The sequence below is a fragment of the Budorcas taxicolor genome, chromosome 12 (genome assembly GCF_023091745.1).
Source record: "Budorcas taxicolor isolate Tak-1 chromosome 12, Takin1.1, whole genome shotgun sequence".
In the NCBI taxonomy this organism is placed as follows: Eukaryota; Metazoa; Chordata; class Mammalia; order Artiodactyla; family Bovidae; genus Budorcas; species Budorcas taxicolor.
The window spans coordinates 51,618,995-51,640,698 of NC_068921.1; positions in this window are offsets into that span (position 1 = coordinate 51,618,995).

Genomic DNA, 21,704 nt, shown 5'->3' on the forward strand with positions numbered 1-21,704 from the left:
TGTTCTAGCTGGATTTGAAGGTCAGTGTGATTTTACAAACAAATGCTTCTATGAGAATCCATGGCAGAAAACAAAGACAGGCAGCAAGGCACAAACAAAACAGGAAAGGAAGGAATCAGAAGATTTTGTTCCTTACTTTCTCCTTCCTTGTCCCTCTTGTGATTTCCCAACCTGAGCCTTCCTGCCTGAATCTTGTGGACGATGAGCACACATTAGCGTTTGGTTCTTTTGTTTCCAAGTAACAAAAAACCACTTGGGTCATCCCAAGGGCAAAGGTACTTTAAATATAAGGATGCTCAGTTGAAGAATCAAAGTTGCTATACAAAATATTTGTTTACTTTCCACCTGTCTCTCTTCATCCCTCTTTCACAATACACATCATCTCTCTTCTACTCTCTCCGCCTTTTTATATCTTTTCTACTTCCTTACAATTTCAGTTTGCACAAGGCTCTGGCAAGTCACAGTCCTGATCCATGACATCCTTAAAAAAAAAAAAAAACTTCCTATTTTGCTTAGATTTTAGATTCTTAAAATAGAGAATGTGGTTGCCGCAATTCATTCTTTTGTATCCACAGTTCATAAATATTTGGTCACTGTTATAGCTTGAATTGTGTCCTGCCTGAAAGATACGCTGATGTCTTAACCCTCCTGAAACCTATGAATGTGACCTTATCTGGAAATAGGGTCTCTGAGCTGTAATCAAGTTAAGATGAGGTCCTTAGGATGGGCCCTTAATCCACTATGATGGGTGTCCTTATAAAAAGAGGGAAACATGGGCTCAGGCACAGAGAGAAGTTGGCCAAGTGAAGACTGAGGCAGGAACGGAGGCTACACTTCCATAAGTGATGGCATGCTTGGGGCTCTCAGAAGGTGCAAGAGGCAAGGAGGCATATTCCTCTAGTGGCTCCCTGCCAATACCTTAGTTTTGGGCTTCTCACCTCCAGAACTGTGAGAGAATACATTTCTGTCGTTTCAAGCTGCTCAGTTCATAGTACTTTATTATAACCACTCTAGGAAACTACTACAGTCAGTTATTCAAAGCTAATCCAAATATTTGGAGGTTGTCTTATGTCCAAAAAAATGACACTTTTGCCTTTTGGCTGAACTTGTAAAAAACTTGTTTTTCCCTTCGAAATTGTGGGAGTAAGTAGCCGATGTCCATGTCTCTCGTCAAGAACGTACCTGGTAACTATTGCTGAGAAAGATCTTCTCTAAAAAAAGGGACGGAAAGGGATGTTATTTTCTCAGAGATACATGGTTTATTCTCCAATTTCTGTGAAAGAGGAACTTTTCAAAAGGAAGGAAAAATCTTTCTTCTAAAATTGGAACTGTTTTAGAAATTTCTTTAATATTTCTTTTTGTTTCCTCTACCCAAGTTCTCATACTTTTCAAAAGGGAGTTTAAATACAGGAAGAATGACATATTTAACATTGACCATCACTCATCATTTTTTGGAGTCTTTTGTTTGGCCACCTCATGCAAAGAGTTGACTCATTGGAAAAGACTCTGATGCTGGGAGGGATTGGGGGCAGTAGGAGAAGGGGACGACTGAGGATGGGATGGCTGGATGGCATCACGGACTTGATGGACATGAGTCTAAGGGAACTCCGGGAGATGGTGATGGACAGGGAGGCCTGGCGTGCTGTGATTCATGGGGTCGCAAAGAATCAGACACGACTGAGTGACTGAACTGAACTGAACTGTTCTTATTAGCATCATGGTAAAGTCAAAGGAATAAAAAGGTACATATGCCATCCAACATATCCTATTTGCTTCCTTCAATTTTTAAAAATTGAAATATAATTGACATATAACATCATGGAAAGTTAAGGGGTACAACTTGCTGAATGAATACATTTACTTATTGCCATATGTTTCCCATGAGAATGTTAGCTAACACCTCTATCTCATTGTATAAATCACTAACACAGAAGTAGAAAAATCAGGAAAGTGAAGGTGTAGGGCAGAGAAGTAAGAGGAACTCTGAAACAATTCTTTTTGAAGAGCCAGATAGGAAAGGTTGCTGGCTTTGCAGACTGTACAATCTCTGTCACAAGTTGTAGCACACATCAGACATAGGCAATACACACATGAATGGGCACGGCCCTGTTACAATCAAAATTTACAAAAACAGGAAAGGGGATTGGATGTGACCTGGAGGCCATGGTTTGCCAACCCTTGTGCTAGAGGATCAGTGCAAACACTCATGGTGGTTTTTGCTGAGGCTCTTTGGTTTGCTCTCAGCATGGACATGTATAACATTCTGTCCAGGAATTCTATCCAGGAAGGCTCAAATGACTTTGTCCTCTCCATGTTTCTCCAAAAATGGGTCTCAGTCACAGTCAGTTCCAGTGTGGGGGAGCACCTGTGGTCAGTGATAGCACCTTCAAGGCATAGAAAGTGCCTGGTGCTTCTTGGAGTACCGAGGCCTGGTGTTCCTTGAAGATGTGTTAAGACCTTCCTCTGTCACTTGGAACAACCTGGAAATGTTCAGAATTCAATGTGTGCTGGCAGTCACAATTCACTATTTGTTGACAGACTGCCACACTAATGTCCTTCGTCAGAAACAAAAGTAGCATGTAAAGCAGAGGGAATCCTTACCGTGAGTATGCTAAGTCACTTCAGTCGTGTCCGACTCTGTGCAGCCCCATAGATGGCAGCCCACCAGGCTCCCCCATCCCTGGGATTCTCCAGGCAAGAACACTGGAGTGGGTTGCCATTGCCTTCTCCAATGCATGAAAGTGAAAAGTGAAAGTGAAGTCGCTCAGTTGTGTCCGACCCTCAGCGACCCCATGGACTGCAGCCTACCAGGCTCCTCCGTCCATGGGATTTTCCAGGCAAGAGCACTGGAGTGGGGTGCCATTGCCTTCTCCATACCATGAGCATATCTGGATGCAAAACCCAAAACTGGTCTACAGTCCCACAGACTGAACAAATGCTTAATGGCAGTAAAATGTATATAAGTGCCTACTGATGTTCTTAGAGGCACAAAAAGAAGTTGGTGCCTTGTTCTATAAGAACAGGACACAATACACACTGTCACTAGCCACAGAGACACTTAATTCCTGATGCCACCCTGGTCAGTCCTCAGAGTCATTCACATGGTCAATAAAACACATGATGACCTTGCACCCACCTACACATGCTCAGAATGTTGCTACCTGCAACAACTCATGTGTAAGGTCAAAGACTGAAAAGAGATCCCACATAGTTTTCTGACCTACCACTGTCCAAATATCCCTAAGACCTTTGGCTTTTATACTGTACAAAACTAAAGTGAAAGTGAAGTCAATCAGTGGTGTCTGACTCTTTGTGACCCCATAGACTGTGGCCCGCCAGGCTCCTCTGTCCATGGGATTCTCCAGGCAAGAATACTGGAGTGGATTGCCATTTCCTTCTCCTAAACCACTTCCATTTATAATAGGTGATTCCATCACACGCACACACACAGAGTATTTCTGCCCTTATCTTGCCAATGATGTACTGAATCTGGCTCTTGTCAGCTTGTCAGAAACATGTCAAATTTTCAGAAATTTTTTAAGCCAATTGACATCACACTGTACAGCTTACAATCAGTCATAATGAAAGTATCCATTTCATGTGCGTGCGTGCTAACTGGGTCCATTCATGTCCAACTCTTTGCAACCCCATGGACTGTAGCCTGCCAGGTTCCTCTGTCCATGGGATTCTCTAGGCAAGAACACTGGAGTGGGTTGCCATTTCCTCCTCCAGGGAATCTTCTTGACCCAGAGATCAAAACTGTGTCTCTCGTGTTTCCTGCACTGCCAGGCAGGCTCTTTACCACTGGCACCACCTGGGAAGCCCGTTTATTTCATAAACACTAGCAAATACTACACAGAGAAGGCAATGGCACCCCACTCCAGTACTCTTGCCTGGAAAATCCCATGGACGCAGGACCCTGGTAGGCTGCAGTCCATGGGGTCAGGAAGAGTCGGACATGTCTGAACAACTTTACTTTCACTTTTCACTTCCATGCATTAGAGAAGGAAATGGCAACCCACTCCAGTGTTCATGCCTGGAGAATCCCAGGGGCGGTGGGGCCTGGCAGGCTGCCGTCTGTAGGGCTGCACAGGGTCAGACACGACTGAAGCGACTTAGCAGCAGCAGCAGCAAATACTACAAATGGGGATCTTTCTCCAGGGAGCTGAATGAGAAACATTGACCACAATAGCCCGGCCCTGATGCCCTAGTGCACCAGCCAAAATGTTCTTGTCTTTTGTCTGAACTGATCGGCTACTCAATCACCAAGTTCCAGCTTCTCAGTGTCTTCGTTCCCTGACCGTAGAACAGTGAAATAAAATCAGCTGTTACATCTCCCACTAGAAAGAATGACAATGAAAAAAAGTGGCTGTTGTATCTCCACCAAGAACACATCTGGTCCACATATCAGAGAATTCATCTTGTAATCCCTCATGATACTCCTACAGTAGTGACAGCTGTTAGTATCATCAGCCTGTGACCCAACCCCACCGTCTACAGTTCCTCCTAAAGGAGGCATCAAATGCTTTTAAAAGATTAAATGTAAAAGCGAGCATTCAGTAATGAGTATTTTCAAAATTCCAGGCTCAGTCAAAAGGAGCACAACCCCCTAAAGAAATACTAAGTAGGACTAACTCCTTGGATAAGCTGCTTCTGCAGAGTTGAGAAGAGCAGCTGTGAATGTTGGCTTCAATCCAGTGTGGTAAGTTAGGGATGGTCTGTTGCTCTTCATGGAAACTGTTCACAACTCCACTTTTAAGATATGTAATAGGGATTGTTTACCCATTGTGATTTTCCATTGATTTCTCTTTCACATAAAGGGAAATAAGCCTTGGTCTAAGTGTAAACCCTTCTAGACTGCAGGACAACATAAGGAGATTAATCTTACTTTGTCATTATTTTTATAACTGCACTCATTTGCCCTTTTGTGATAATGAGACAGAAAGAAATACTGATATGAAAGGGCTGATTTATCAATACATGATGCTTGAAATTTACACATTAAATGCAATTCTGACCAAAAAAACCATTCTCCTGAGACAGCTATAATGTCTAAATTTCTACTATTAGTATTCATTCCTTTCATTTTACAAAGTGCTATGTTATATTCAAATTTTAACATGAACCAAATTACTCAAATTCTGAACAAATTCTATTTTTCACACTATAATCTCTGAATGCCCAGAGATTTACTGGACTGTGATAAAAGATTACATATATGAAGCTTAGACTTGATCATGAGAGAGCTACATGGACCCAAGTTTCTTTTGAAATGCCTCTGAAGATGGTACCAAAATAAGTTTATCTCCAGTGTTGCAAGTTAAGAGGTTAAGAACATGCTTAAAATCACACATCTAGTAAGTGGGAGAGCTGAGAGTTGAGCCAAATCTAATTTTAAAACATTAGTCTTTATCCTATATTGTGTTGCTTAGGGGAGTAGAACTGAGAAGCTTAATCTTCTCAGGTAACATGACAACAATCCAGGGAATTATGTATAGCATGTCTTTTTCCTAAATGCTAGTTTTTCCAGACTACGAAAATGTTAATCAGTGTTCTGTGAAAACCCTTGGCCAGACAAAGAATGGTCTAAGAATTTTGTTTTCTATATCTTGAGACTCATGCATTAAGGTTTAACAGGAAAATGGTAATGATAGTTTTCATTTAATAGTACTTGTATAAGTTTCCCATGTTTGCTATGACATGACCACAAACTGTGTGACTTAAAACAACAGAAATGCATTTCCTTAGTTCTGGAGACAGAAGTCCAAAATCAAGGTGTCAGCAGCACCATGCTTCTGAAGGCTCTAGGGAAGAATCCTTTCCTTGGCTCTTCCAGCTTCTGGTGTCTGTTGGCATTTTTTGGCTTGTAGCCACATCTCTGCTGTGTCTCAACATAACCTTATCCTCTTGTCTGATTTACCTACCTCTGCCCTTCTCTAACAAGGGTATTTGTGATGGCATTTAGGAACCACCCAGACAATTCAGGGTAATCTCCTTATCTCAAGAGCCTTAATTAAATTGCATCTACAAGGATCCACTTATCATTTAAGATACTATTTACAAGTTCCAAGGATTGATGCTTAATATCTCCATGTCATTATTATTAAACCCACTGTAGTACTCTTGCCTGGAAAATCCCATGGACGGAGGAGCCTGATAGGCTGCAGTCCATGGGGTCGCTAAGAGTCGGACACGACTGAGCGACTTCACTTTCACTTTTCACTTTCATGCATTGGAGAAGGAAATGGCAACCTGCTCCAGTTTTCTTGCCTGGAGAATCCCAGGAACGGTGAAGCCTGATGGGCTGCCATCTATGGGGTCGCACAGAGTCAGACACGACTGAAGCGACTTAGCAGCCGCAGCAGCAGCAGCAGCATTATATTTGGGCTTCCCTGATGGCTCAGGCAGTAAAGAATTTACCTGCAATGCAGGAGATCTGGGTTCGATCCCTGGGTTGGGAAGATCTCTTGGAGAAGGGCATTCTCCAGTATTCTTGCCTAGAGAAACCCATGGACAGAGGAGCCTGGTGGGCTACAGTCCATGGTATCTCAAAGTGGAATCTATTTTTTACTCACATACAGGAGTAGTTAGATATTGTTCTGTCTTTGAAGCAAAAGTTTCTCAGTCATGTCTGAGTCTTTGTTACCCCATGGACAGTAGCCCACCCGACCCCTCTGTCCCTGGAATTCTCCAGGCAAGAATACAGGAGAATTCCCTTCTCAAGGGATCTTCCCAACCCAGGGATCCAACCCAGGTCTCCCACATTGCAGGCGGATTCTTTACCAACTGAGTCACCAGGAAAGCCACGGTCTATCTTTGCTTCTTCAGAAAAAAATGAGGATACTTCTCCCCATATTCCTACCACACTCCCCATTCCTTAGTGTGCCCCACCCCACTTTCATCTCTTGCTAAATTGGATCATGTTTAGAGGGAACTGCTCCTGGAGTAAGTGAGCCACAGGTTTTCAGTAACACTGCCATTAGACTCAGGTTCCTAGGGCCCCTGCCACGGGTCCTGCAATTTGGAGGTCTCACTATTACTTCACCTCCTCTCCACAAGTCAAGGAACTCATGGATCAAGGACAAGCACCTATGAAGAGCTCATGCCCTCCTCTTCACATTCTAGACCACATTCTAGGCATCCAAAACCTTGACATTTCCTGCCCAAAGAAAACCCAAGTCTTTCCTTCTGAAGATGAACTGTGCTGCCAGTGTAGACACCTCTAGTCCTGAGAAATATCCAAGATGAAGCTAGTGAAGGTGTGAATTCTTTTGGATGAAGAGACTGGAACATCTACACACATGCATTCCAAGCCAGAGTCAGGTGTGGGAAGTGAACGTGAGAGTCTAGGGGTTTAGAGCTTCTACTCACTCATTGACCCAAGGCCTATAAGCAACATCAGAGGTGGATCTTGCAATGAGGATGTAGACTGATGCAAAGCCAGGCATAGCCATGAGCCACCCTTTGGCTTCTTCCTGATGTGGTAAGAGACAAGAAAATAACAGATAATTGTGAATAGCCAGGTCACTATTCTGCTGATTTATCTTCCACTAAATGCTAAAAATACATAATGTCTGGCTCAGTATGTTAATGGTCTTAATAATATCTATATTTTTTGACAATAATTTCTCTTCCTGTAATTTGGTCCTTAAAAATATTTCCAAATACAGAAAAGTCTTCATATACAAATTTTCATTCCTTAATATTTTTAAAATATTGTAAAAAGGGAAACATCCCAAATGCCCAGTAACAGACATGTCTACATAAACTGCGGTATATTAAAATCAACATAATGGAGCTTATAAAAATAATGTTTACAAATTGTCTTAATAACATGGAAAATCTTTATAGTTTTGAGTAAAAAATAAAAGGAAGATATAAAATTATAACCACAAAATGGTCTCAGTTATGTAAAAAATAATTCCAGGAAAAAATGACTTCAAGGAAATAACCAAAATGTTAACTACCTACAGAAAGTAGGATCCTGGATTATTTTTATTATATTTTATAATTATAAAAGTTGTCCAAAACAACACGTTACTTTTACAACCAGATTTTTTACAGCAATATTAAAAGCACTGAGACCACTTACACATAGTGTTCATTAGTTCCTTCCCCAAACCACACTAGATAACAGTACAGAGAGGTGTTTTTTTTTTAAGGGTATAAATCCACAAAGAAAAAGAGAACAAGAAAGAAGACAATAGCCAAACAACTTTGGAAACGAGAAAGGTATTGGATAAAAGGTAATTGATGACACAGAGAAGAGAAAAGTAGCCAACCACCAATAGCAGGAAAAAGCCAGGATGATCCACAAAAAATCTCAGGAATTGAGGCACCTTGTTATGTGAGGGTAGAAGTTCAGATGGGCTATAAAAACAAGAGAATAAATTGAAAATCTGCACAAAATGCATTTAAAACCAGTGGGGTCTCTCCCACCCCAACAGAAAAGAGACTTTACTCTCTAAAATGAGTGAACTAGAGAGATTCTGAGCTCATAAGCATAAGCAGATCTGAGGGCCAGTGTATTGTGTTGAAAATATGGGCATCAACTGAGCAGTGAGAGCCCTCCTCACTTCCTCCAGAATGCTGATGGAAAGGTTTACACCTTTCAAATGGGAAAATGACCAAACCAAGAAAAGAGGTGGTGTGGGGTCTGTCAATAAAGAAGCCATTCATTGATAAACCCTTCCCATTTATGCATAGTGACTGACCAACCTTTTATTGCCTCATTCTTAAAAAATGAGTGGAAGTCAAGACTCATTAGTCATTTGAGGAAAGTTTTCAACGTGAAAGAGAGAAGTTAAGATAAACAAAAAGTTTAAAAAAATAAAATAAGATAATAATTCAGGACAAACAAAAATATTGCACTAAGCAGAGATGAACTTTGAGTAAACTATAATTGAAGCTGTCAGGGACGTATGATAGTACTATACTCAATCCACAAAGTAAAACACAATTTTATGCATCTTAGAATACTGAGAGAGAAAAAAAGAAAATCTTCAAACTTAACAAGTAATATGATGGCAAAATGAAGATCTCAAAAAAATTTTGGAAGCAGAGTTAACCACTGGAGGGTGAGAGGTATGACTCTCAAACCTAACTGAGTTTCTAGTATTTCTCTTCCTACCTTCCATCAATGCCTGCTTCCAATATATTTTCTTGGATGGTGACTATGGTTTAAAGACTTCAGCTGGGGCATTCTAAGCCTCTCTTAGAACTGTTACAGTAAGGCACTCTAATAGCTTCATGAGCAATGAAATTTTATTGCCAAACTCTGCCGTTTATCTGGAAATAGAAGAATAGGTTTCCCCTGTTCCCCAGCTTCCCCCTCATTCTTTAATGTATTCTGTGTAGTAATTTTATAATCCTAATCACCCATAGGGTGTTTTACATTCTTTTTCCCAGGCAGCCTACACAAAATTGACTCTCTTTTTATAGCATTTGGAAATAGTAATTCAAATTTGGAAGAAGTATTGTTTGCCCAGAGGCAAACAACAGCTCCATGTCCAGCAGTAACTTTCACTAACACCAGCCATCTCCACCTACAGATACCATCTCACCCTCAAACAGTTTTCAATCAGCCCTCCAATCTCTCCAAGATCAATCCTTCAGCACCTTCACGCTGCACTTGTAGGTGCTGACATCGCAAGCCTGCCACCTTTTGTGTGGTTGTTTGAAACTCACGCAACAGGCAGAACTCAAACTTCATCATTTGAGGCTGATGCACTTTCTGTAGCAAATTGTAACAGCATTTAAGTACAGTATGACAGATCTGGAACTACGACAACACTGTTGATCAGTGTTATCCTCATGGCCAGGGGTCCAGAAGACTTGATTTTAAAAAGCTTTCGGACTTTGACTCTGGTTGTGCTAAAAGCTGTCACTTGTTTATGCTGTCATCTGAGAAACACTGGACTTCTAGCAAAAACAAATACACAAGGATCAAACTGGCTTCTTTTGCACTGAAAGAGAAAAGAAAGTGAAAGTGTTAGCTACTCAGTCATATCTGACTCTTTGAGACCCTATGGACTGTAGCCCGCCAGACTCCTATGTCCATGGAATTCTCCAGGCAAGAACACTGGAGTGGGTAGCCATTTCCTTCTCAAGGGCATCTTCCCAATCCAGTGATTGAACCTGGGTTTCCTGCATTGGCAGGAGGTTTTTTGTTCTGTTTTCTTTTTTGTTCTTTCCCCATCTGAGCCCCCAGGGAAGCCCAGAGGAATTACCCAAAACAAAAGTCTATTAAAATACATGTGCTTCATAAAGGAAGGGCAAGTGTGTCCTGCTATGAGAAACTTCAACATCTGAGCCCATAAAACAAATATTTTAGATGAAGCCATTTGCACCACTGAGAAATTTAATCAATTAGAATTTATTTCAAAAATAAAGTCCTTTCAGTTCAGTTCAGTTCAGTCGCTCAGTCATGTCCGACTCTTTGCAATCGCATGAATCACAGCACGCCAGGCCTCCCTGTCCATTGCCAACTCCCGGAGTTCACTCAGACTCACGTCCATCAAGTCCGTGATGCCATTCAGCCATCTCATCCTCTGTCGTCCCATTCTCCTCCTGCCCCCAATCCCTCCCAGCATCCAAGTCTTTTCCAATGAGTCAACGCTTTGCATGAGGTGGCCAAAGTACTAGAGTTTCAGCTTTACCATCATTCCTTCCAAAGAAATCCCAGGGCTGATCTCCTTCAGAATGAACTGGTTGGATCTCCTTGCAGCCCAAGGGACTCTCAAGAGTCTTCTCCAACACCAGTTCAAAAGCATCAATTCTTCAGCACTCAGCTTTCTTCACAATTCAACTCTCACATCCATACATGACCACAGGAAAAACCATAGCCTTGACTAGACGGACCTTAATCAGCAAAATAATGTCTGCTCTTGAATATGCTATCTAGGTTGGTCATAACTTTTCTTCCAAGGAGTAAGCGTCTTTTAATTTCACGGCTGCAGTCACCATCAGCAGTGATTTTGGAGCCCCAAAAATAAAGTCTGACACTGTTTCTACTGTTTCCCCATCTATTTCCCATGAAGTGATGGGACCAGATGCCATGATCTTCGTTTTCTGAATATTGAGCTTTAAGCCAACTTTTTCACTCTCCACTTTCACTTTCATCAAGAGGCTTTTTAGCTCCTCTTCACTTTCTGCCATAAGGGTGGTGTCATCTGCATATCTGAGGTTATGGATATTTCTCCCAGCAATCTTGATTCCAGCTTGTGCTTCTTCCAGTCCAGCGTTTCTCATGATGTACTCTGCATAGAAGTTAAATAAGCAGGGTGACAATACACAGCTTTGAGGTACTCCTTTTCCTATTTGGAACCTGTCTGTTGTTCCATGTCCAGTTCTAACTGTTGCTTACTGACCTGCATACAGATTTCTCAAGAGGCAGGTCAGGTGGTCTGGTATTCCCATCTCTCTCAGAGTTTTCCACAGTTTATTGTGATCCACACAGTCAAAGGCTTTGGCCTAGTCAATAAAGCAGAAATAGATATTTTTCTGGAACTCTCTTGTTTTTTCCATGATCCAGCGGATGCTGGCAATTTGATCTCTGGTTCCTCTGCCTTCTCTAAAACCAGCCTGAACATCAGGGAGTTCTCGGTTCACCTATTGCTGAAGCCTGGCTTAGAGAATTTTGAGCATTACTTTACTAGCATGTGAGATGAGTGCAATTGTGTGGTAGTTTGAGCATTCTTTGGCATTGCCTTTCTTTGGGATTGGAATGAAAACTGACCTTTTCAGTCCTCTGGCCACTGCTGAATTTTCCAAATTTGCTGGCATATTGAGTGCAGCACTTTCACAGCATCATCTTTCAGGATTTGAAAGAGCTCCACTGGAATTCCATCACCTCCACTAGCTTTGTTCATAGTGATGCTTTCTAAGGCCCACTTGACTTCACATTCCAGGATGTCTGGCTCTAGATGAGTGATCACACCATCATGATTATCCGGGTCGTGAAGATCTTTTTTGTACAGTTCTTCTGTGTATTCTTGCCACCTCTTCTTAATATGTTCTACTTCTGTTAGGTCCAGACCATTTCTGTCCTTTATCGAGCCCATCTTTGCAGAAAATGTTCCCTTGGTATCTCTAATTTTCTCGAAGAGATCTCTAGTCTTTCCCATTCTGTTGTTTTCCCCTATTTCTTTGCATTGATCGCTGATGAAGGCTTTCTTATCTCTTCCTGCTATTCTTTGGAACTCTGCATTCAGATGCTTATATCTTTCCTTTTCTCCTTTGCTTTTCACCTCTCTTCTTTTCACAGCTATTTGTAAGGCCTCCCCAGACAGCCATTTTGCTTTTTTGCATTTCTTTTCCATGGGGATGGTCTTGATCCCTGTCTCCTGTACAATGTCACGAACCTCGTTCCATAGTCCATCAGGCACTCTATCTATCAGATCTAGACCCTTAAATCTATTTCTCACTTCCACTGTATAATCATAAGGGATTTGATTTAGGTCATACCTGAATGATCTAGCGGTTTTCCCTACTTTCTTCAATTTAAGTCTGAAGTTGGTAATAAGGAGTTCATGTTCTGAGCCACAGTCATCTCCCGGTCTGGTTTTTGCTGACTGCATAGAGCTTCTCCATCTTTGGCTGCAAAGAATAGAATCAATCTGATTTCGGTGTTGACCATCTGGTGATGTCCATGTGTAGAGTCTTCTCTTGTGTCATTGGAAGAGGGTGTTTGCTATGACCAGTGCATTTTCTTGGCAAAACTCTATTAGTCTTTGCCCTACTTCATTCCGTATTCCAAGGCCAAATTTGCCTGTTACTCCAGGTGTTTCTTGACTTCCTACTTTTGCATTCCAGTCCCCTATAATGAAAAGGACATCTTTTTTAGTGTTAGTTCTAAAAGGTCTTGTAGGTCTTCATAGAACCATTCAACTTCAGCCTCTTCAGCGTTACTGATTGGGGCATAGACTTGGATTGCCGTGATTTTGAATGGTTTGCCTTGGAAACGAACAGAGATCATTCTGTCGTTTTTGAGATTGCATCCAAGTACTGCATTTCGGACTGTTTTGTTGACTAAGATTGCTACTCCATTTCTTCTGAGGGATTCCTGCCCACAGTAGTAGATACAATGGTCATCTGAGTTAAATTCACCCATTCCAGTCCATTTTAGTTCGCTGATTCCTAGAATGTCGACGTTCACTCTTGCCATCTCCTCTTTGACCACTTCCAATTTGCCTTGATTCATGGACCTGACATTCCAGGTTCCTATGCAATATTGCTCTTTACAGCATCGGACCTTGCTTCTATCACCAGTCACATCCTCAGCTGGGTATTGTTTTTGCTTTGGCTCCATCCCTTCTTTCTTTCTGGAGTTATTTCTCCACTGAGCTCCAGTAGCATATTGGGCACGTACTGACCTGGGGAGTTCCTCTTTCAGTATCCTATCATTTTGCCTTTTCATACTGTTCATGGGTTTCTCAAGGCAAGAATACTGAAGTGGTTTGCCATTCCCTTCTCCAGTGGACCACATTCTGTCAGACCTCTCCACCATAACCCGCCAGTCTTGGGTTGCCCTGTGGTCATGGCTTGGTTTCACTGAGTTACACAAGGCTGTGGTCCTAGTGTAATTGGATTGACTAGTTTCCTGTGAGTATGGTTTCAGTGTGTCTGCCCTCTGATGCCCTCTTGCCACACCTACCATCCTACTTGGATTTCTCTTACCTTGGGCATGGGGTATCTCTTCACGGCCGCTCCAGCAAAGCACAGCTGCTGCTCCTTACCTTGGATGAGGGGTATCTCCTCACCGCCGCCCTTCCTGATCTTCAACATGTGATAGCTTCTTTAGGCCCTCCTGCGACAGGGCAGCCACAACTCCTTGGACATGGGTTTGCTCCTCCCGGCCACCGCCCCTGGCCTCGGATGTGGGGTGGCTCTTCTTGGCCGTCGCCCCTGCCCTCAGACTCGGGGTAGCTCCTCTTGGCCGTTCCTGCGCCGTCACAGCCTGGCACTCTCGGCCACTGCCCCTGACCTTGGATGTGAGGTAACTCCTCTTGGCCGCCGCCCTCAGGCATGGAGTCCTCCCGACTTCTGCCCTTGACCTCGGACGCGGGGTAGCTCCTCTCAGCCGTGCTTAGTGCACCGGTCGCAGCTGCCTGCACTGAGGATAAAATCCTTTAGGATATCTAAACCACTCCACATACTTTGCAATTTTGAACTACATAATTTATAGCACATAAGTTTACTTTTACTGGAGCCTAAGATGCTTACTCCTTGGAAGAAAAGTTATGACCAACCTAGATAGTATATTCAAAAGCAGAGACATTACTTTGTCGACTAAGGTCTGTCTAGTCAAGGCTATGGTTTTTCCTGTGGTCATGTATAGATGTGAGAGTTGGACTATGAAGAAGGCAGAGAGCCGAAGAATTGATGCTTTTGAACTGTGGTGTTGGAGAAGACTCTTGAGAGTCCCTTGAACTGCAAGGAGATCCAACCAGTCCATTCTGAAGGAGATCAGCCCTGGGATTTCTTTGGAAGGAATGATGCTAAAGCTGAAACCCCAGTACTTTGGCCATCTCATGTGAAGAGTTGACTCATTGGAAAAGACTCTGATGCTGGGAGGGATTGGGGGCAGGAGGAGAAGGGGATGACAGAGGATGAGATGGCTGGATGGCATCACTGACTCGATGGATGTGAGTCTGAGTGAACTCCAGAAGATGGTGATGGATAGGGAGGCCTGGCGTGCTGTGATTCATGGGGTTGCAAAGAGTCAGACACGACTGAGCGACTGAACTGAACTAAACTGAACTGAACATATATCTGATAGAGCTTCCCAAATAATTTTGCATATGTTATCTAATTTTATCCTATTTACAAACCTGAGTATTCAGTGCAACTCTTTTATCCAGTTTATAGGTAGTGAAATAATTTGCTATAATGTGTGAAAACAAGCTTTTTTTTTTTTTCAAATAAATGTTCTTCCTTTACATATAACCAATTTATATGAAAGGAGTACCTGAAAGCTACAGAAAGTTCTAGAAATGTTTCTAAAAATATATAAAACTAAAGAAAATATTCACATTTAAACTTACCATCTTGAGGAATTTCAAAGAACAGTGTTTACAAGAATAATGCATATGGTAAAATACTGACACAGCAAGGGTGTCACTTTCCTACTTTTCTGGAAGAGACAAAAGGCTTTTCTTACTCATAGTCAGAACCTAAGTCATCCTTTGGATGAAATGTCAGCCTGGCTTGCTCTATGTTTTACCATATCTCACTTTCAGAAATCATCAAAGTGACTAAGGTAAAACATTAGGCTACTTGGTGAATGGCCAGCCTTAAATAGTATAATCTGAGCTACTCACAGCTATTAAAGAAATGCAGTTAGTTCTATTTGAATCACACAAAGCAACTCAAAGAATGCCAGCAATATGACTTTGGTTGAGCAATAAGTAAAATTCATTATTAGCAAATAAGTGTGTCTTTTGTGGTTACTTTGTGTACAGAACTCTGTGACAGAGGTGGCCACATTACTCCGTAATCATCTCCTAAGCCCTGGCATGGAGAAGGCAATGGCACCCCACTCCAGTACTCTTGCCTGGAAAATCCCATGGACGAAGGACCCTGGTAGGCTGCAGTCCATGGGGTCGCTAAGAGTCGGACACGACTGAGCGACTTCACTTTCACTTTCATGCATTGGAGAAGGAAATGGCAACCCACTCCAGTGTTCTTGCCTGGAGAATCCCAGGGATGGTGGAGCCTGGTGGACTGCTGTCTATGGGGTCACACAGAGTCAGACATGACTGAAGCGACTTAGCAGCAGCAGCAGCAAGCCCCGGCAAGGGACTGGAGCTTGTTCATTTTGATACTGCCAGAGCCTGTCTGTGTTACAGGGACTCAATAAATGCTTGATGAGTAAATTAATTAATAAATACACTGTTGATGTTGTTGTTGGATGCAGCTTGGCAAAGAAAATAGCACAGGCATGCAGTCAGAAAAATTGGAGTTCACTTTCCAGCTGAGCCAAACAGTAGCTGTGTGATCTTAAGTTCTCAACCTCTCTGCCACCCTCTTGTCTCAACTGTAAAAGGAGTTTACAGTGGGTACTGCCTATCTTATAGGGTTTCTCTGACAAGGTAATGAGAGACTAAATTAAGCATTTTAACCATTTTCCTTGACAATATGCTTGCACTATAAATTTACTATATGAAAAGTATTTTTACCAAGCAAGCTAAAATTTAAGATTTCAAAATAGCACTACCTTGAATGATCAAGACCTGAAACAATAAAGTTTGCTAAACTCACTGTCCTCTTTCAATTCACAAGGTAGGGGATGATTAATTTAAGAGGCATACAAATAACCATTAATTAAAATAGCAAAACAAATAGTGCTTATGTTACCATCCATTAAAATATCTCCATGAATATCACTTTGATGTCACTTTGGTTATTAATGTTATTGATTGTGTGTATGTTAATCACTCAGTTGTGTCCAACTCTTTGCAGCCCCATGGACTATAGCTTACCAGGCTTCTGTTGATGGAATTCTCCAGGCAAGAATATTGGAGTGTGTTGCCATTCCCTTCTCCAGGGGATCTTCCAAACCCAGGGATCAAACCCTGGTCTTCTGCATTGCACGCAGATTCTTTACCATCTGAGTCACAGTGAATATTAATTTAAGATTTAAAAAATTGATTCTGTAATTTGTTGAAATTTGGACTCTGATGATACCAATTTCTACATTGGAAAAGAAAGTATAGTTCATGGAAGTAGAAGAAAAAAACCTTAAAAACCAATTTTCAGCAAAAAATAATAATAATAATAATAATTGAAAGAAACCAAAAAAAATATTTGCAAAACCTCTGTGGGAATTCCTATTTCCATCATTGCAGAGGATAAAAAATCTGGCCTGGTGTGATTTCTAATTCCCTGCAAGTCTTTCTGTAATGCAAATGTCATGTTGAAAAATTTGGCAATTGCATTAGGGAAAGGTAAGTTGCTCAGATCACTGGAAAATGTTTTGACATTTAAGTGACCCTTACGTTCTGCTTTCCAAAAGAAGTTCCAATTAAGCTCAGAGCTTTTCTCTTATTTACTATACTGACTCTGAAAAGGAAGGCTGTGAAAAGTTGAATGCTTTTTTTGCTGTGGGAGCTGGGCACTGCTCTGCAAGAGGGAACAAGAATTCTAAGCTGCCTCTGAAAATGTTGAGAGCTGAGGGAAATTTCTGCTTTTCATGAAGTTCATCACCATTTCCCCAAGGCATCTGCTTTGTTTGCTTGACTGTAGCCAAACATGAATGCTCACTTCAGCTGGCAGTACACAGGGAAGAGACTCTAATATCGGAAGGTTCTGGTCCTGGCTTTTCTTCTGATTTGTCCCATAACGCTGAATGTGCTGTGCTTAGTTGCTAAGTGTTGTCTGACTTTTTGCAACCCTATGGACTATAACCCATGAGGCTCCTCTGTCCATGGGGATCCTCCAGGCAAGAATACTGGAGTGGGTTGTCATGCCCTCCTCCAGGGGATCTTCCCAACCCAGTGATTGAACCCTGGTCTCCTTCTGATTTTTCACATAATGCTGTGACTCTGTGGTCAGTAATGAAGGAAGAAAAGGGTAAAGCTTGGGAAATATGTAATTTCTCCAAAGCAATCAACTGCCCCCTGCTTCCAATGGAAACCCAAGTGTTGGGAGTAATGGAAAATGGAAGTGATCAGGGGCTGAGGGTGGTCGATTCACAGATACTCAGCTCTGGAGTAACTGAAATGAGACACGGACCTCAGCAGGTGCAGGGGGCTCTGGCCATCTAGACAGCTTGACTTCAAGACTTGCTTGAAATAATTCTGGACAAAAGGCACACTTACTTCTTCTCTGGTGTTAATTAGGACTCTAACATAGTGAATAGTAGAAGCCATACCAATGTAGCTTGAGGAAAAATGTGCAAATAATTATAGGAATATTATCCGGACCTAGGAAAGCACTGAATCCCTCAGTGAATCCCTTTGTGAATCCCTCAGGAACCCAGGTGGTATTCTCTTTCTCTTACTGTCTCTTGCCTCTGCTTCTTTCTGCACACCTGGTTTCTCCCATTCCTCTCCTCTTTCTTTTCATCCTTTATCTTACTCCTTTTCCTATTCCCCTCCCCCTTCTCCCATCCTTCTCTTTCCCTCCCAGTGGATTTTCTCTACTGTCCATCCACACAAAGAAATACAAAGCTACCAGCACTCCTGACTTACCGGGCCATATCTCCGCATATATAGAGAACTCGCCTCCTGAATCCATTTGCAATCCACATGGGGAGAGACACTGAATGGTCCAGGTGTCTACATCTGGTCCAACTTGAAAACAAAAAAGCTAGGGGAAGGGGTCCCTTGGGTGCATGTGAAGAGAATACAGTTCTAAAACTTCAACTGTAAGACCTAATCTTTCTAAGCTCTCCTCAGATGTAAAGTCAATTTCAATCACTGGGTCTCGTTTATCCATTTGAAATTGGTTATGTGACTGTCCAACCTCACTCACCATCATGATGTAGCCAATGGCTGAAATATTTTTTAAACTGTCAAGGTTAATATCATTTTAAACTAGTGCTATGCAATTAAACATAATCACATTTAAAATGAGAGGTCTTTAAATGCCAGTTCAAAATCTTACTAGACACAGTTGTTACCACTATGTGGCAACATATTACTCTCCTGATTCAGAACACTGGACTCCACAGATGCTTCGCTCTGGAATTTTTTTCTTGGGCCAATTTACTCTAAATCAACTGGAAACATTGTACATAATTTCTAATAGGTTATATTTATACCTTGTATTACATGAAGATTCCAAACTGATGTCAGGACACTGAAATAGTTTCAGGAAATTGCAAGAGGGAGGAAAGAAATTGCCAGAGATATTTGAATACATCTTTCCTCAAGTAGCATCAAAGAAATGAGTGTTGGTTGCAATAGGAGATTTATACAGCCTTTCCTTTCTTAGCTACGAAAGCATGTCAATTTTTTTCTATTTACTCATTTATCCTCTCAACAAGTAGTTATTTGTTCTCTATGCTGCAAAAATAATAATTTGCTAGAATCTTTCTTCCACATGTAGTCAGAATGGTCATTTGTTACAAAGAGAAGAATATTCTCCACCAGGCTCAATTAAGAGTCACTGAAGAGTCATTAAAACTCTAATATAAATACATTTTCAGTGAAAATGTATTTATTTTCAGTGAAAATAAGTTTTTCATTCCTGGATAAAAAAGCCTGTGTTGCCAAAAAAGTATGAATGGTAGAGAAATAAGCCAGAAGGTAAAATCTCCTATAATCACAACATTTCCTCTGTTAACTCTTTGCTTGTAAATTCTCAGATCGTTTCCAAGTGTATACAGATACAAACTACAGGTGCATGCAATTCCCAAATATATGAATGCACATGACTCATATACATTTTTATGATAGAATCGCATCAGGCATATTTTCTTCAACTATCTTTGGTCACTTATCAATGTATTATAGTTTATCTACCTCATTTCTTTAAAGGGAAGAAAATAGTCCATTATTCAAATATGGCAAATGTCTTTCGAACATTCTAATAATACTCATTTTAGCTTATTTCTATTTTTTTCTATACAAACAATGCTACCGTGAACACTCTTATATGTATATCATTGTTCACTTGAATCTGCATGTTTTAAAGAATGAAATCCTAGAAATCAAATTACTAAATCCACTAGTATAAATAATTATTATTTAAATAATAAATGCTAATTGCTATCTAGAAAGCTTTTGCCAAAGTATAACCTCACCTAGAGTTTATGGCAATGTCTGTACCCTACACTATGGCCAGCACTGGGTATCAAGTAAATCATTGCTGCTTGTCCAGAATTTTTTTAAAGGGTTATTTCAATGTTCTAATTCGCATTTCTTAGCAACACATTTTTACCTATATTTTTTGGATTTCATCTGACATTATCAATGTATTATTCTTTTCTCGCTTTCCATTAGATTAGTCTTTTTATGTTGGTTTTGTTGCTTAGTCACTCAGTCGTGTCTGACTCGTTGCGATCTCATGGACTGCAGCCTGCCAGGCTTCTCGGTCCCTGGAATTTTCCAGGTAAGAATACTGGAGTGGGGTGCCGCTTCCAGCTCCAGTGGGTCTTCTTAGCCCAGGGGTTGAACCCATGTCTCTTGCATCTCATGCCTTGGCAGGTGGATTCTTTGCCACTAGCACCACCTGGGAAGCCCTTATGTTGATTGTAGTGTGCTTTATATTAGCACTGTTGTTAACTGTTTTTATCTGCACACATACTGCTTTTTGTATAACCTTTCTCAGTATTTTTTTCTCGGTTTTGAATTGTCTATTGTCAAGTTTATAATTTGGAACTAATACAAAAAGTCTAAAACTTTGTCATCAAGAATATCCATTTCCCCATTGCTATTTGGTTTCCATCTCATACTGTATTAGCTTTCTATGCTACCGTAACAAATCACCCCAAACTCGTGGATTACGACAGAGCAAAACTGTTAGCTTGCAGTTCAGGAGGTCAGAAGTCTGGCAGTCAAGGAGTTGTCAGGGCTGCATTCCTTCCTGGGGCTCTAGAGAAGGATCCATTTCCTTTCTTTTTCCACCTTCTAAAGGCTACTTACATTCCTCAACATCATCCCTTCCTTCTGTGTGTTTAAGTCTAGCAGCGTGGTATCTTCAAATCTCTCTCTCTCTCTCTGTCTCTCTGACACACACACACACACACACACACACACACACACACACACAACTCTGCTTCCTTCATCACATCTCCTATCTTTATCCCTGACTCAGAACCCTCTCACTTTCTGCTTAAGAAGATTCTTATGACTACATTGCATTTACCCAAATAATTCAGAATAATCTCGCATCTCAACACCCTTAATCTAATACACTTTCAAAGTCCCTTCAGCTATGTAGGGTAACATAATAACAAGCCTCAAGAAGCAGGGCATGGACATCTGAGCCACTCTTTTGTCTACCATATTTTTCATTAAAAATTTATAAGCATCATTATCTATATCATCTTCTAATATATTGGGTAACATTGATTTTATATTTAGAAAGATCTGGACTGTATTTCAGTATACTATTATATTTATTTAAGCCTTATAAAAAAAGTTGCCTCTCTCATATTTCTAGTACTTTTCTTTCCTTGTTTTTTCCATTTAACCAATAAGTTTGTTGAAGTCTCACACATTGAACAAACTAGATAAATAAAAAGCTCTTTTGACTCCGCAGCTCTCTCAAGTTAGTGTCTCCCCGTCTTTGCTCTCCATTCATCTTATCTGGGGACTAACCTGCACCTCTGGTAACACAGCCTTTCCCTCTACAGCCTACTGGAATCGACCTTCTGTCATCTTATAGCTCCTCTCCCTGAGTTTCCCAAGTGTCCTCCTGCCCCCAGTATTATTCTCCATCCTCATTGCTGCAGCTAGTGTTCTTTCAAAAATTCAAAGCAGTCATGTTGTTCTGGCTTAAAACGCATCAAACTCTCCCCATTGCCCCGCTGCAAACCCTATGATAAGGTGGGCCTTACCTTGAAGGTTTGGGCCAGTGAGGGCTCTCCAAGTTCCCCTCTGCCAGCCTCCTGTGCTTTAGTCACACTGAGCAATTTGCAGTTCTGTGGATTCCTACTGCCTTCTTTTACTTTCAGGGTTTTGATCCTTGTGCTCCTCTAACTGGAATACAGAGACCTTCCCTATATCTACCAGGAAAAGGGACTCCATCTTTCAAGA